Source organism: Tursiops truncatus, chromosome 12, assembly GCF_011762595.2.
Source record: "Tursiops truncatus isolate mTurTru1 chromosome 12, mTurTru1.mat.Y, whole genome shotgun sequence".
NCBI lineage: Eukaryota > Metazoa > Chordata > Mammalia > Artiodactyla > Delphinidae > Tursiops > Tursiops truncatus.
Window position 1 is genome coordinate 39,909,095 of NC_047045.1, and position 15,737 is coordinate 39,924,831.

Genomic DNA, 15,737 nt, shown 5'->3' on the forward strand with positions numbered 1-15,737 from the left:
TGAGAATGGGGTATATGCCCAGGTTCAGGCAGAGAGGGCAACTAAGAAAGGGGCTGCCCAGAGGGCAGGGGTAGGACCATAGGTCAATATCACCTTCCTCACAGTTTTCCTTAGGGCCCTGGGTGCATGACCTCATCGTTCTCGACATTAGGAAAGATGTCTATGGAAATAAGTGTAAACCACAGATTCTTGTAGATCCTACAGGGCTGACTGACTACTGCTATCCCTGGCCAGGAGAGAACTGGCATGTACTGAACACCTATGAGGTACCAGTCACTGAGCTTTACACACATTCTAACATTTAATTCTCACAGCAACTTATTTTTCAATTTCATGCTATTTTACAAACGTGAAAACAGGATCAAGACTTTAGATGATTAAATCATATAGCTAAAAAGTAGAGGAGTTTAATCCACTGATCTCTCTCAGCCTGGGACAAGACTAGATTAGAGAGGTTCGAGGTTCCAAACATCTACAAATATGTGTGTCCACTTTTCATAAGATGAATCATAGTAAAAACAGCGACCTCTAATTTATTGTAGAAATCCAGATTTTCATAGGTCAGGTTGAAATGGATCATAAGGCTGTTCTCCTTTTTCATCTAAATGTGCCTTGGATCATGAGATTTAATTTTGTGATGACCCAACTTTGATTTTGTTAATAATATTGTGAATGTTCATGTAATTCAACTAATGCTACTTTTTTGCTAGAATGAAAACATGAAGGAAGATGATCTTTCAGTGGAACGAGATGAAAATGACCCAGCACAAATAAGTCTTAGCCAGTGTGCTAATGAGCCTGTCAAGCAGAAGAAAGAGACAGGGTAAAATGAAATCATTTATTGGTGACTCAAGGAAATGGAATAAACACTGTGGAGAAAATTGAGTGACTGATTAATGTGTAGGTTACATATTAACTCAAAAATATTTGAAGCTGAAATAAAAGCAAGAGTGTTACAGCAGACCAGATAACTAATGTTTCACCCTAGGACGGAATTTTTAATGAGAGTGATTGCTAAGAGAAATTTCTTTTTGAATTTATACATATAGAGCCATTATTTTCCTTCCAGGGCATTTTTAAAAAGTGGCTATTGTGAAGTGAAATAAAATGACTTCAGTATGGTATATGTGAATTTTTTGAACCACTTTGAGGAGAAAGGCATTTGTTCTGTTTTTCCTTCCTGCTAAAGGTACAGTTATGCAGTGGCCCTACAACTGCTGGGCTTGGATGACGGGACTGGGCCCATTGATAGAGATCCTGTCCTGATGAGGGGGACCTACTTGTCCTTTCTGTATCTGCGCCACCTGGGGATCAGGGAGCTGCAGGTATGCGGATGGCCCTGCATGTATCTGAATTGCTTGGTTGTCTGGAAAGGGGGCTTTCCTGCTACTCTGGTAGTAATGCATTTTTACACTTTGTTCTTTGTTCTGATTCTTCCATGAAACCAGGCCTTTTGTGGGGTGGTGTGCTCCTTTTCCAGCAGTAGGGTTGACCTGCCAACTTCTGGGGCCCCAGTGAGTTTCACTCTGTAGGGTGGGCCAGCAAAGGCAGGGTCATGACCCTGTTCTTTCTTTGTTTCAGCGCATCTGCTTAGGAATTCTGAACTGTTTTAGATCTGTTAAGCGAACACTGACGATCAACACTTCAGGCCTTACCTTGGTTGCAGGGAGTCCGGTCCCCACCTCAGAAGATAGTTTCTGGGTAAATGTGGCAAAAGGAGGCGTGGGCACCTCGCAAGGCCTAAGCGCTCACCACTATGCCCATGGGACATCTGCCGAGCACAAGGTGAGGATTCTGCTACAATTTTTTCTTCCATGATTATCTCATCTCCCAAGCCACCTTCTTCTTAACACCTGGAATCAGTTAACATGATGAAGTAACAGGTGGGAGTTTCTAGGGAAATAGCTTTTCTGAAAAATGGTGTTGAAAAGGGAAATGACTTTTTAACCCACAATAAAAGGCAGTGTCCACTTGAGAGCAGGACATGGGCAGGGAACACTCAGCCCTGGAAACCACAATAGGAAGGAAGGAAGGCATTTCAGCTGCTGGTTTGTCCACTTGATAGTGAACAGAGCAAGAGGGGCCCTTTATGTTATCCTGAGAACCACATGTCCTTACAGAGAAACTCTTGTAAGACCCTCCTTGACATTGCTAGAGGTACTTTTTTTTTTTTTGCCTCTTTCCTGTTCTCTAAACCCCAATTTAAAAAATAGGTTAAAAAACAAATGTAGAAAAAAATTTGAAACAGGGAAAAATCTATCCCTCCCAAAACCTGCTTGTCCCTTGGTGCTTTTACTATCTCTTGAATATGTTTTTCTATAGTCTAAAAGATTCATATTAAATCCCTTTCTTTGGGACTAAAGTTGAAAATGCATACATTTTCTTGAAATGTCGTAGACACTCTTGCAATATTTTCATCTCAATCTCTAGAAGGTTTATTCCTGAAGGTGGGGTTTGATATGGATTTTATCTTCTTAAAAGATACTAACTTGACAAATGTGAAAAATAAAATCTATTTAGCTGCTAAATAAGTCATATTTTAAGCTTGTATGACCCCTGACTTATGATTGTCATGTCTTATAAGGGTATGAAATCTTATTATCAAATATTGTTAATATGCAGTCTGCAGCAGTGCTGTCCAGTAGAAATATAACACAAACCACAGGTATAATTTAAAAATTTCTAGTAGCCACATTATAAAAAGTATAAAGAAACATGAAATTAATTTTAATAATGTCATCTATTTAACCCAATGGATCCAAAATATCATCATTCTAACATGTAATCAATATAAAGAAATCATTGATGAGATATATATTTTTTCATACTAAATCTTCAAAATCTAGTGTGTACCTTATATGTACAGCACATCTCAATTCAGACAAGCCACGTTTCAAGTGCTCCATAGCCACATGTGATTAGAGCCTACTGTATTGAACAGTTCAGCTCTAGATATTGGAAAACATTTCCTTATTTTTCCTACCTAGTCACCTCAAGTCCAACTTTCACTCAGTATCTGGGAGACTCCTCTTTTTGGTCTCCTTCCCTAACGATTCCCCCCCTCCCATCTCCTCACCATACACAGACTTCCCTTTTTACCCCTCTGCCCTCTTCCCTTGATCCTAGTTCATGCTTTGTCAAGTCCAGTTAGTATGTTCCACAGTGGAGCTGGAGAGGAGGGTTAAGACACTTTGGAAACAAACACACCCATAAAACAAACACATCTTTCTGTTGCTAATATCCAGCCTGTCTTATATCACAGCTGTAGATTAAAAAAAGATCTTTCTTACCACTGAGCCCATCTCCCAGTTTGTTTGTTCTGTGATGGGGTGGGGTGAAAATGAAGGAGGAGAGGGGAGACAAATCCTATCCTGTCCCATTAATTGTAGGAGGAGCTTCTCAAGGGTAATACAGTTTTTCTTTCCTATGCTCTCATAAATGATAGGAATAACATCACCCTTAAGAAGCTGCCAGCAGCTACTACTTCAGTGTGAGAAACTCAAGGAAGTGGCCTCTTTCAGGGTCTTTAATAGGACCATGTGGTTTACTGCACTCCATGTATGTGGCCATGTCAGCATTTAATCTAGAATGTCCAGAATAACTATGTGATTCTTTCCCATGTAGAAGATGGAAGGAACAGATGCTAATATGTTGGGTTGATCTCACCAGGCCAGGGCTGAGGCTACTGGGAGCAAGATCACTGGGCTTACCAGCCAGGGGAGCTAACATCGAAGAAGCCCCTGAGATGGAGACCCTCTTCCCTGGGCCCAGTGTGTTTGATCCCATGAAGAAAGTCTGGGGCCATGTGTTTGCTCAGTGATAATACCAGAAAAGGAAAGCCCCTACAACCTGTCATGGACACTTTGCCATGTGCCTACTTTAAGCATGTGGCAGGGTAGAAAGGGCCCCAGAATGAGAGACAGCAGGCTTCTCCTGGCTGTTTGACCTTGAGCATGTCTCTTCAGACACATAGGCCTGACACCTCATAGTGTGTTCAGGATCTGCCTGGACTTGACATGCTGGTAGCAGAGACTGTTGTGAGCAAGTAGTGGGAGATGAGGCTGCAGAAAAAAGCGGACCATGAAAGGCTAGGCTCTCCTCAGGATGTGGGACTAATTCCAAGGTTGGTGAGGAACAGAATTTTAAATAAGAAAATGGCACTCCTCGTTGTTTTATAAATTTCTCCAGATCTTTGCCCAAACATAATCACATTTATTCCCTTGCTTGAAGTCTTTATGAATTTTCTGTTTCTCACAAGATAAAGTTCAGACTCCTTGGTGAAGTTTACAAGGCTGGGTGCAAGCTGGCCCCTGCCAACCTTTCAGACCTCATTTCCCCCCACTGTCCCTATACCTTCATTCTTACAGAGCTGGGCCTGGCCTTCCTCTGAATGGGCAGAGCTGTTCATGCCTCTGGGTCTTGTGCATAATGGCCCTTCTGTCCCTCACCTCCTCTTTCCTTGATAAAGGCCTGCTCTATTCAAGTCCATCCAAACATTACCTCTCTGAGAAGTCTTTCTTACATCTCTCTGCAGAGCTGAGTGCTTCTCCCTATGACTTGTCTACCTACATTACAGCACTTGGCTCATTCTAAAACTGTTGGCTTATCTACTCCCACAGGCTATGAGCCTGTCATTCATTCATCCTCCCATTCATTCACCCCACAAATGTTCTGACCAATAAATATACTAGGCACTAGGGATACAGCAGTAAACCAAACTGTCACAAATCCTTGCCATCATGGAACTATTTAATGGAAAAAGACATTAAATAAATAAGTAAGAAACATATATAGAATGCCTAATGGTTTGGCACCAAAGCTTCTCCAGACATCCTAGGCCCTTGCAGTTGGGAGGCGCCAGAGGGCTGTGAGCAGAAATGAGATGTGTCACTTCCAGTCCAAAGCATGTAAGAGCCAATCCATGACGCTCCAGCATGTCAAGCCACAAAATAGAAACATCCTGGATCCCTGGGTCACTGCTAGAAGAGAGAGGCCTAGAAAGCAACTAGTCCTGCAGTGAGCTCTGCCTGAGTGATACATTAATTTTAAGTATTGGCTACTGAGCTTTGGGGTTGTTTATCATAGAATAACCTAGGCTTTGTGGACTGGTGAAGATGGTGGTAGAAGCTGTGGAGAAAAATTAAGAAGGAAAAGGGAATAGAGAGTTGGTGATGGGATATTGCCAGGTGTAAGTAGGGTGATCAGGGAAGGCCTTACTGAGAAGGTACTATCTGAGTAAAGACCTGAAGGAAATCAGGAAGCAAACCATGTGACTGACTGAGAGAAGAGTGCCAGGCAGAGGAGAGAGCCAATGCGAAGGCTCTGAGGCAGAACCGTGTCCAGCAGTGTTGCAGGAACAGCAAAGAGCTTAGTGCAGCTAGAGTGAATGAGGGGGAAATTGTTAGGAAATGAGGTTAGAGAGATTGGAAGAGTGGAACAGGTTATGCAGAGCCTTATGGATCACTTTGAGGACTTCGAGTGAGAAGGGAAGCCCTTGGAGAGTTTTGAGCCAGAGAGTGATGTGATTTAACTTACATTTTAACACTTGTGCTGCTGTATTGGGAATAGACTGAAGGGCTAAGCAGAGATTTGTTAGGAGGCTATTACACTGATCAAACTAGAGACAATGCATCTGGGAAGACAGCAAGATGAGAAATGGTCAAGTTCTGGATATATTTTGAAGGTACAGCCGCTATGATTTCCAGGCAGTTAGGATGTAGAATATGAGAGAAAGAGAGAAGTCAAGGTTGATTCCAAAGTTTTGGCCTGAGTATCTGAAAGTTTGGTGTTGCCATCATCTAAGATGTGGTTGGAGCAGGTTTATTGGGAAGATCAGGATCTTGGTTAAGGGCATTGAAACTTTGCCATTCTTAATAGATGTTCAGGTGGCAAAAGGAAGTGGGGAGTTGTATATATATCTTCCACATAGTAGGTATCTAGTAAATGTTTGTTGAACAAAAGAAATGTTCTGTTCGTAACAGAATGGTTGTGAGGTCACAGCCAGACAATATAAATGAAAGTGCTTTGCAAAGTATATCACGCTGTTCAAATGCAGAAAAAATAGCTATGATAAAATAGCTATGAGAAAGTATCACTCTGCAGGTGAGGTGGAGACTAGAAGATATTTTTTATTTTCGTTTTAAAAGATTGTAGCCAAAGGATTGGGTCAGTCACCCAACAAAGTTTGATGAGTTCTTAGACTGGGTTATAGTAGTAGTAGTAGTAGTAGTAGTACTATTTATTATTTGAAATTAATGAAAAGATGATTTAGAAAAAGGCAGGCTAGCCAGAGAAGTATTGTCTACATTGCCAAAAGGCCTAACCTTTTTCCTAACAAATGATGGCAGAAATCAATAGAGTGAAAAGCATTAATGATGGGCACCAATTTTCCTATAGTTACTATACTCAAATAGTTATTTTGGCATCAGTTAATTTGCAGGCTTAAAAACATATGAATCATCCCAAAGATCAGATTATACCTTAGTCAAACAGGTAATTATTGCCACCCTTTTCTTGCCACTCCTCCAAGAATAATATTGAAGGATCAACTCTCTACACCACAAAAACATTAGAAGGAAGGTCTTCCACATGGCTGTGGAAGAAATGAAAATAAAAAGGAAATATTATAGTGACTGAGCCATAACCCTGTGTGAGGTAGTTTGGCCATCTCATCTTCACAGTTCATCTCCTGTGGACATAAGTGTACATTTCAGACACAGGAAGTCAGGGAGGGAAAGGAAAGAAATATGTATGTCTATATAAAGGGCTTGAACCATGACTTGGGGGTGGGAAAAGTGGAAAAAAAGACCATTTAAGTAGATGATGGCATTACAGTCGGCATCCTGACACTGTTACTGCTTTCCATCAGCTTCAGAACTCAATCCGGTAGCCATTTCTTTAAAGTCTCAGAAAATTCCCCTGTACAAGAACACTGGGAAAGAAAGGTCTTTTCCAGTAAAGTGGATAAAACATACCACATTAAGTTGTCCCTCTTTTCCTCAGAGGAGAGCTCATTTTGCATAACAGGCTATAGGAGCTAAATGCCAGCAGAGGCTGACATGCTAGCTTATAAATCTAAGCAAACTGTTTAATTTTTGTATGTTACATGTAATTTTCTCAGCATCATTTCTGTTTTCCACCGGTGCCTATCATTTCATAAAAAACAATATGTTCACTTTTGGAACTCCTAGTCAAAGGAAGCTCCTAATTATTAAAGGTCAGAAGTCAGATTTTTTAAAGTCAACCAGCCAAACAGACAAAAACCACTAAGGGCTCTATTTAACACCTCCCACCTCAAAATATATAGGCATATACAATAGTATCTGAAAATTCAATAAGCACATACACCTCCCCAACACACACCATTTTAGAAAAGATACAGTTTTGTTTCCAGCTCAGGTCCTCCATTTGTTGGAGACTGTAACTTGGTTATAGTTCTTACTGTTGTTTAGACTCTACTTGTTGCCCAGTGGCATTTCTGCCTTACCCACCACTGGGTGCAGGGCCCTGAGGGAAATTAATGATTTTTTTTCTAAGTGACAAAAAACTGATTGACCTTGGGGAAACTGCGGTTAGAAGCAGAGACATTCCTGAGTTCCTAACAGAAAACCACCAGGATGCAAAAAGCCCTGGGTAGGAAAATGCCAGACAAACCCCAGAGGGAGAAGTCATTAGTCAGGGTAATCAAATAACCCGTAATCTGTATTCTCTCTTCCTTTTGGCATCACTCAAATTTATCCAGTTTTAGAAGTAGATGAGGTAAGAATATTCCTATTGGAATAATATGACTGCATTAGCATTGCATTTGGAAAGAACTTAGAGTTTCTAGACACACTGCAACACTTGGAGGGAAATTTAGCAAGAGTTTGTGCTATTTTGTAATATATGTAGACTTTAATTAAGGATAATTCATGTTCATATTGTTATAAAAGGCTGCTCTAAGAATGTTTGACAATTAATCTTTCAGATCCCAGACAGAATTAATTTAGATTGAATTCTTTGTTCTGTCTTTGCTGCAGACCATTTGGGATCTGAATCATGGGATGCAGTGCTGGCATCCAACATTCCAGGGCATTTAATTTCAGCTCTTAGCTTTTATCTCTACTGGTCATCCTACATTCTAATGCATCATTTTTTGCTGATGTTAGTTTACGCTACGATTCGACTATTTCCATCTCTTAAGAACTTACTTTGATTGAAATACTTAGTCACATGAGCATCTCTCGCTGAGCTAGTGAGTATACGGTCATCCATTGTAAAATGATTTTCCAACTGCTGCTATAGAAATTCCTGACCAAAGCCTTTCTCTTGTTCAAGTACGCACCATATACTTGATAATTATTAAACCTGAAAATCTCTTACTTTTGAATATTTTATTCTGAAATAGACCACTTAAAATTTTAAGCAATAATGATGTCGACAGTGAAAACTTAGAGTACTATAGTGGGAAAATATTTTAGCTGAATAATGGCAATGATTACACTTATTGATTTAAGTTAGTAATTAACATAATTAAGGAATATCTTAGAAATTTCCCTGAAAAATTTTGACTTGGCTGGCATCAATTGATACAGCAGGTTAAACTGGGTTTGTTGTTAAACCACCAGGGACCTGTTTTTACCAAAGGAGAAATGTGTGTTTTGCCTTTAAATTACAGGTTTGCAGACATTTTAGTAAATATTTCATGTTAACTGAATTTTGGTTATATTTCTAAAATTAGTCTTTTAAAACTAGAAGTAAAAACAAAAACCTCTGTTGATTTAAAAGTCAGCAAGTATGAACTTAGCACCTGGTCTTGCCCATGGCTCTTTAACCGATTCTCAGGAATCCCAGTTACCCATTCAGTGTTTTCCTTCCTGAGAGGGAGCTGACAATCTGAGGGGTCCATTTCTACTAGGAATATCTTCATAGAGAGACCTGTCTCTGGTCATTTTCATCCATTTCTCTACCAGGTCACAAAGAGGGCAGCGAGTCAAATGTTGACCAGGACTGGGGATGGGCCCATGCAGGTATGGACAGATTTGCTGTGCTGTATGACATGTGGACTTGGGAAGCAACTCTTCTAGAAAACAAGCGCCAGGTATTTTTACCTAGAAAACAAAACATCTATTGAACATTCTTATAAACCCCAATATACTTTTTTAAACCCAGTGGGTCTTTTAGAGCAGTTCCCAATAAAATGAATAATTATTTAAATAACCTTAGCTAGTTGTAAGGATGTGAGTAATAAATTTTACGTTCTTTACTGTGGTTCTTTGTTACAAAAAATAAAATGTGAAGGATATGACTTTATCATAAGGGAAATTTGTTAGAGGGCTGTATAATTCAGGCCCTTTTATAATATGTATGCTTTTATCGAGAATGAATGATGATTCCATTCATGTTCATTGTCCTGTCAGGGACAAGCCTCACTTTGCTAAACACAGACAAACTGACTGACCTTATTATGGCCTTTAGAAGGGTATGCCACATGTGGGTGGGTGAGAGCAGTTGGGCAAGGATTTCCAGAATGGAAATAATAGGATTTGAAGACTGGATGTTGGAGTGAGAGAATGAGGGTGGAATTAAAATGACTTCCTCGGGCTCAGGGAGGAGGCTGTTAACTGAAACAGAATGAAAGAGGAGGAGCCTCTTTAGAGGGGAAGGTAGCATTGAGTCTAGGACACAGGTGTGTGAGGAGAGTTTGCTAAAACCCAGGTGTGAATGTTTTGCGGGAGCTGTAGGTTTGAAGCTCAGGAGCAGGTATGAGTATGAATGTGGAAGTTGAACCACAGTAATGAATCGAAATGACTAGGAAAAGCCGGAGATGCCTGAAATGGGTTCCTGGGAACACTTACATTTCACGGGAAGGTCATGGAACAAGAATCCATGAGAGGAGCAAGAAGGAGGAGCCAAAGAGACTGAAGAAAAAAAGAAAGGGATAGTGTTAGGAAAGCCCACAGGAAAAAAACATTTTAATTAGGAGAGGATGGTTTCCTGTGTGGATGTGAAACATCAAGAAAGGTGAGTCCTAAAAACCAGACAGTGGGGTCAGCCATCAGGCAGTCATTGCCAGCTTTGTAGGACTCTCTCAAAAGCGTAGCAGAGATGGAAGCCAGTTACAGGGCATTGTGATGTGGTCGGAGGATGAGGAAGTGGAAATGTTTTCTTTGAATTGTTTTTCTAGTAGAGTAGAGGGTTTACCATTTCATCTACGCTCTGGTCTGTTACTCATGGAGATGTAGGTCACCTACTTTTGAAAACAACTGGCTGGACTTAAAGGGTGCAAGCCTTGGCCTTGAAAATTGTTCCTCTTTTCAAAGACAAGTGGCTTCTAGAGTTTGCATCTGCAAACTTGATCTGCCAAACAGAACCTTACTGTGATCAGCTGAGTAAATGGGAGATTTAGACTCAGTGTAGAAACTGGAGAGGCTGCATTAAACGTAAAGTAATACAGAATCCTCAAACTCGACAAGTTTATTGGGCCAGACATGAGTTTTAAGCAGCCCCCCTTTTCTGTACTCTCCCCACCTCCACTTTCAGTTCTTCTAGGCCTTTTATGGAGGCCCCAGGCAGGACTCAATGGCAGAGAAGAATAGAAAGGCAGAGAGTAATAAAAAACAAATTTCTTCTTACTTTGGCCTAGGGTTCATTCTGTGCTAAGCTACCAGGGCTGTCCACTGGTTTCTTCTGTGGTATGTGAAATTATTTTAACTTAAAACAATCATTGAAAATATCTCCCTCCTTTCTACCCCAAGAATGTGTTCCCTATAGAAACTGAGCTATCAGTGCCCAAAACTGGAAAATGTGGCTTTCTAAATCAGAAATTGTTGAAAGGGCCTAATTTTAATGGATAAACCAGATTTTTATCTAAAGTACAACTGATTTCCCCCAGTACTGATTCTACTGCCAAGTGTCCTCAGCTGTTTTTTATTGTTAACTATATTGGAATCACTAAAGTCAAGAACTGTTCAAACACATTGGCTTGTCTTAAATCCTTAAAGTAGCCATATTATGTAAAAGGCTCATAAAAATAGAGCTGGTGTGAATTTAGGTGGATTAAGAGACTCAGAAGCTGGGCATCAGCTGTGCCAGTTCCTGACATTTATACCAACTGCTAATTCTCTCCACAGCCACCAGAGGACACATTTTCAGGGTAATTTGAATTAGTGTTTAGAGCACTAAAAAAAGGCCAAAAATTCTGTGACAAGATGTGTCTGACACTGATTTTCTGTTTTGCACTTTCATTTGACCTAAAATACTGTTTTTAAAAGTATTTTAAGTCCAAGAAATAAAAAAAGGCTGAGGTAAAAAATATAAACACAGTCCGGTTTGAGATTATTCACTTTTCTATTTTCTCCAATGTTTGATGCCTACCGTCAGTGTGCACCACGTATTACTTTGCCTGAGAGTTGGCCCTTGACATACACAGGTGACATTTGACAGGCTAGGAAGACTTCTTAGACAAATACCAGCCCAGAGTTTAAATGGAAATGGGCCAGTTAGCAAACAGATAATAAATAGCAACTGTGAGGCAGAAAGATCACAGTCCTACCCCTACTAAGAAAGAATTCATAATAAAATTATGCAAAGGACCATCTGAGAGCTTTTCAAGGTGGAGGGCAAAGCTTGAAAAAGGCTTGTCAATTTAAAAAGAGCCACATTTTCCTTCTCAACAGCTAGGGTTGCCAGGTAAAATATGACAATATTGGGGACATACTGAAAAAGTATTGATTGGTTATCAGCAATTCAAATTTAACTAGATGACCTGTATTTTTATTTGTTAAATCTGGTAATCCTACCAACAACAAAGTGATAGTGGCAATTTAGCACCAGCCTCTGCAACCTGGTATCACCAGATTGGAATCACCAGCAAGAACCCTTACCACAAACTTCCCCTGCCAAACAACCAAACAATAGGGCTTATTGTACAAAAACAGGTCAAGGCAATACAAATACTATAAACCAGCTCCTGGGATTGCCCTGGCCCAGCCAAAAAGGTTTAAATTCATCCAGAATGATTTAGGGAAGTTATTGTTTCTTTTCTAATCTTCCCCTAGGCTATTGAGTGGCACCCTTCTTACCCCATCACTCCTTCGTTTCTGCTTTGTCTTCTGCTATTTAATAACTGAATGCTATTCTAGAGTAGAGCCCTGTGGATGGGATAAGGTCATTTAGATCACCCTGCTTGCTTCATTTTCCCTGGGGTTCACTTAAAGGCAAGGGAGCTGCACCTTCATTTCACACTCTGAGCTGTGTGAGTTTTTAACCTGTGGAGCACATTCTGTGTCCTAAGCTTTTAGCCTCTTCTGGTGTTATCCTTTTTATACTGAGGTTGACCCAAGGCCCTTTGAACCAATGTTTCCCAAAGGGCATCCTGCAAAACTGGATGCTAAATAAAGTGCCCCAGGCTCTCCCTGCTTGAGCCTTAGCATTGAAGCCCTCAGACACTGGACTTCTATTACTAAGGCAGTATTTGATTCCTAGTCTGCTATTGATTTTCAAGTGTTTACCTCCTTGGGAGCTTCAGGAGTTGTTATTGCAAGATGGAGACACTCCTGGCTTTTCCTGCCACTTGGTTCCTTTACTCCCCGCTGCACTGTTGCCACCTATATTCAAGTAGTGCTTACACCCTCTCAATTCTTTCTGGTCTTGCATTCTTAGCTATGGGCTCCACACAATGAAAGGGGCTCTTTATCTCCTTTTAGGAAATTCCGTAGTTTGTTAAGAAGTGAGCTGGCTTCCTGGCCTCAAACTACCAGGAAGACCAACACCCAAGGAAACAAAAAATGCTCTTTCTCTAATGCATCTCAGCGTGTGCTAGGCTGTCGGGTGGGTAGAAATTGCAGGCTCAACAATTCACTCCTTGCTGTCAATTAAATGCACACACTGGGCACACCTGTGTCTTTGGTGATACAGCTACCTTGAGAGCTGAGGCCTTTCAGAAGCGTGAAACCTCCATTAGAGGAGTGGGTCAGAGAAGACTGGGGAGGGACATGTTGAGCTGAAACTCTTGGGGGGAAGTTGGATTAGATCGGCAGAGGAAAGGGATCTGTTCTGTTGTGAGACCATTGGGAGTAAAAGTTCAGAAGCTTTCAGTTAGAGTTGATTTATCCATCAGGTAATATAGACGTGGTGTTTAGGATCTAAGAGCTTTTCAGGGACCATTGAAAATATGTGAGATCTGAGAGAAAAAAAAACATGCATTACTCGGAAATCCAAAAAGGAAATACAAAACAGTTATCAATAAATGCTTAACTGACATGTCCATAAAATGTTAAAACTTTAACTGAGCACTTGTAAACATCTCATTACATTTGAAAACAATTTATAGGTCAGATTTTCTCACTTCATAAGAATTCTCAAGTACATACTACCCAGAAATCATAGCCAATCATTAATGAAATGTATTGCTCATAGCCAAATAATTTGAAAATTATAAATATCATTTAACATTTTTACAGAAAAAAATTGATTGGGATGTGTTTTAATGTATTTGATATAATGTGGGTCAGGGTCTCCAAAAGTAAGTGAATCTAAGGCCTATGAAAGTTTTTTTTTTTTAACATCTTTTTTGGAGTATAATTGCTTTACAATGGTGTGTTAGTTTCTGCTTTATAACAAAGTGAATCAGTTATACATATACATATGTTCCCATATCTCTTCCCTCTTGCGTCTCCCTCCCTCCCACCCTCCCTCCTATGAAAGTTTTAAAACAACCCTAAGAAAGTAATTACATTGTTCAGAACTACTTACATATTGGCCCTTAGGTCCCTGTTTGGGATTCCAGCCCAGTGATCTCTGAAGAGCTTTTTCTGATTAGCACCATGACTGATTACACACAAATAGAATTTACACAGAGAACAGAAATTCCTTAAGTGCATAAACAAATGTAAAAACAAAATAAAGAGCATCTCTTTCTGAATTCCCACACTAAGAACCCTCTTCAATGGTTAGTGCATGGAAGCTTCCTTCGGCTTTTAGAAAAGACTTGTGAACTCCACTAAAACAGAAGCCCCCTCGATTCTCTTGAGAGTTCTGTACGTAGGCCTTTCCTAGTGAAGTCTGATCTGGGATAAATGCCTTTATAGCTAGAGGGCACTTTCATCCTCAGCTTGCCACTCTAACCCCCTCCCCCACCATTTCTACATAGGTGAAACTTCGGCAAACTGTTAAAGCGAAAGGGTCATAAATGGGACTGAGGATGTAGAAGAGGGGTGGAGGCCACCTGCTCACCTTTGGTGATAGAGTAAAATGGGGGAGGGAGAGTGGGTCTGTGGAAAAAGGTGTTGGAGATAAATGGATTTGATGAAGTGACATTGAATGCACTGTCTCATTGGAGCTTATAATTATTAGATGTTATATTATTCATTATATTACCCCCCTTTATTTGTGGAGAGCAGAGGAAGAGGGGACAGCGGTGAAACGAGTGCTTTGTCCCTCACCCTCCCTAGCTTGGTCTGTGTTGCACTGGTGCGGCAGCTGCCCACCCTGGCCTGGTACCCAGAGGTTCAGAGCTGTCCCTTTCCTGTTGATGGTGGGGGGTCTTTCCAAAGCATGGAATGGGTGGAGGCTCACCTCTCTCTGCTGGGCCCTGTTCCCTGACTGTCAACCTTATTTGAAACTTCTTGGCAATTACTCTGAAGCCTACCAGCGTGTGTTGGACCCAGAGGAGAGGTTTGCCTTAGCACAAGTGATCACTAACGGCATACACAGGTGCCCAAGGTTTGATCTCAGCTACCCTTACTTCATTAAGGCCTACGGAGAGGAATGCACCTGCCTGAGGCTTCACCTGCAGCTGGTGAGGGGCATCCTTACGTGAGTATATTTGGGTTTTAGAAGATTCCATGTGAGAAGAGGATGAAAAACACAGGCCAGAACTGAAAATCGTGTTTTCCTTTCAGTCCCAGTCCAGAATCTGGGTTTTCTAGGGCAGCACGTACACGATGTTTATTTGTAAGCTTATTTGCATTGTTGAATTCCAAGCATGACTACAATCTTAAAGGGAGGTTTCCAATCCTAATTGCATTTAACGATACCAAAGAATTGACCACCTGTTTTCATTCAGTCACAGAGTTTATAGTGAAAGAAGGATGAAACCTACCCCCTTGTAAGACATTAAAGTGTAAAATTATATTTATTTTTTAAAAGGTTGCAATTATTTCTAGGACACTACAGGAAATGATCACAGTCTGTGTCCTCTGGGGAAAGGCTAGAAGATAACGATTGTTGCAGTACAGTTACCTTAGGCCTGCTTAGAATTTTTTCATTGTAGTCAATTATTTGACAGAAAGAAGTTTTCTTGTGCCTCTTAAGATCGCCTGAAGCTGGTTGCCTTTGCTTTCCCTGGCGGACCCTCGGCTCAGACTAAAGACAAGCATGTCTCTGTGTGAGTGAATCCTTAAAACCCATGTCTGGGTGAAAATTAGCCAAATAATGAAGAGATGCAAAGGGCTGATGTTCTGTTCTTATCATGCCAAGGCTCATAACTCACATCCATGGGAAAGTTTGACTTTTCTAATTTTAACTTTTATGTGATATTTCTAGATAGAGTGTCAGTGGGAGTATGTCCAGAGGCTTTGACGTGAAGGCCATCCAGATGCTAGCAATACATTTGGACTTCCCCTTAACATAATTTGCAAATAACTCATTTCCATCAACAATAGCTGGTAAGTTGGTGTTGTCTTTAGACATTTTACTTTTAATTTCTGGATAATTTAAGGGTATGATGTTAAGCCTAATACTATTCTACAAAGCAC

General features: G+C 40.6%; 1 protein-coding gene across 1 annotated transcript in view; it reads left to right on the forward strand.

Annotated features, from left to right (window-relative positions):
* The first annotated feature begins 9,069 nt into the window (after positions 1-9,069).
* The window catches only part of LOC101321152 (uncharacterized), a 91,125-nt gene continuing 84,457 nt past the window's right edge, over positions 9,070-15,737 (forward strand). The window contains exon 1 of the mRNA XM_073789490.1: positions 9,070-15,647. The gene's annotated coding sequence lies outside the window, so the exon portion shown is untranslated. The remainder of the gene's footprint in view (positions 15,648-15,737) is intronic.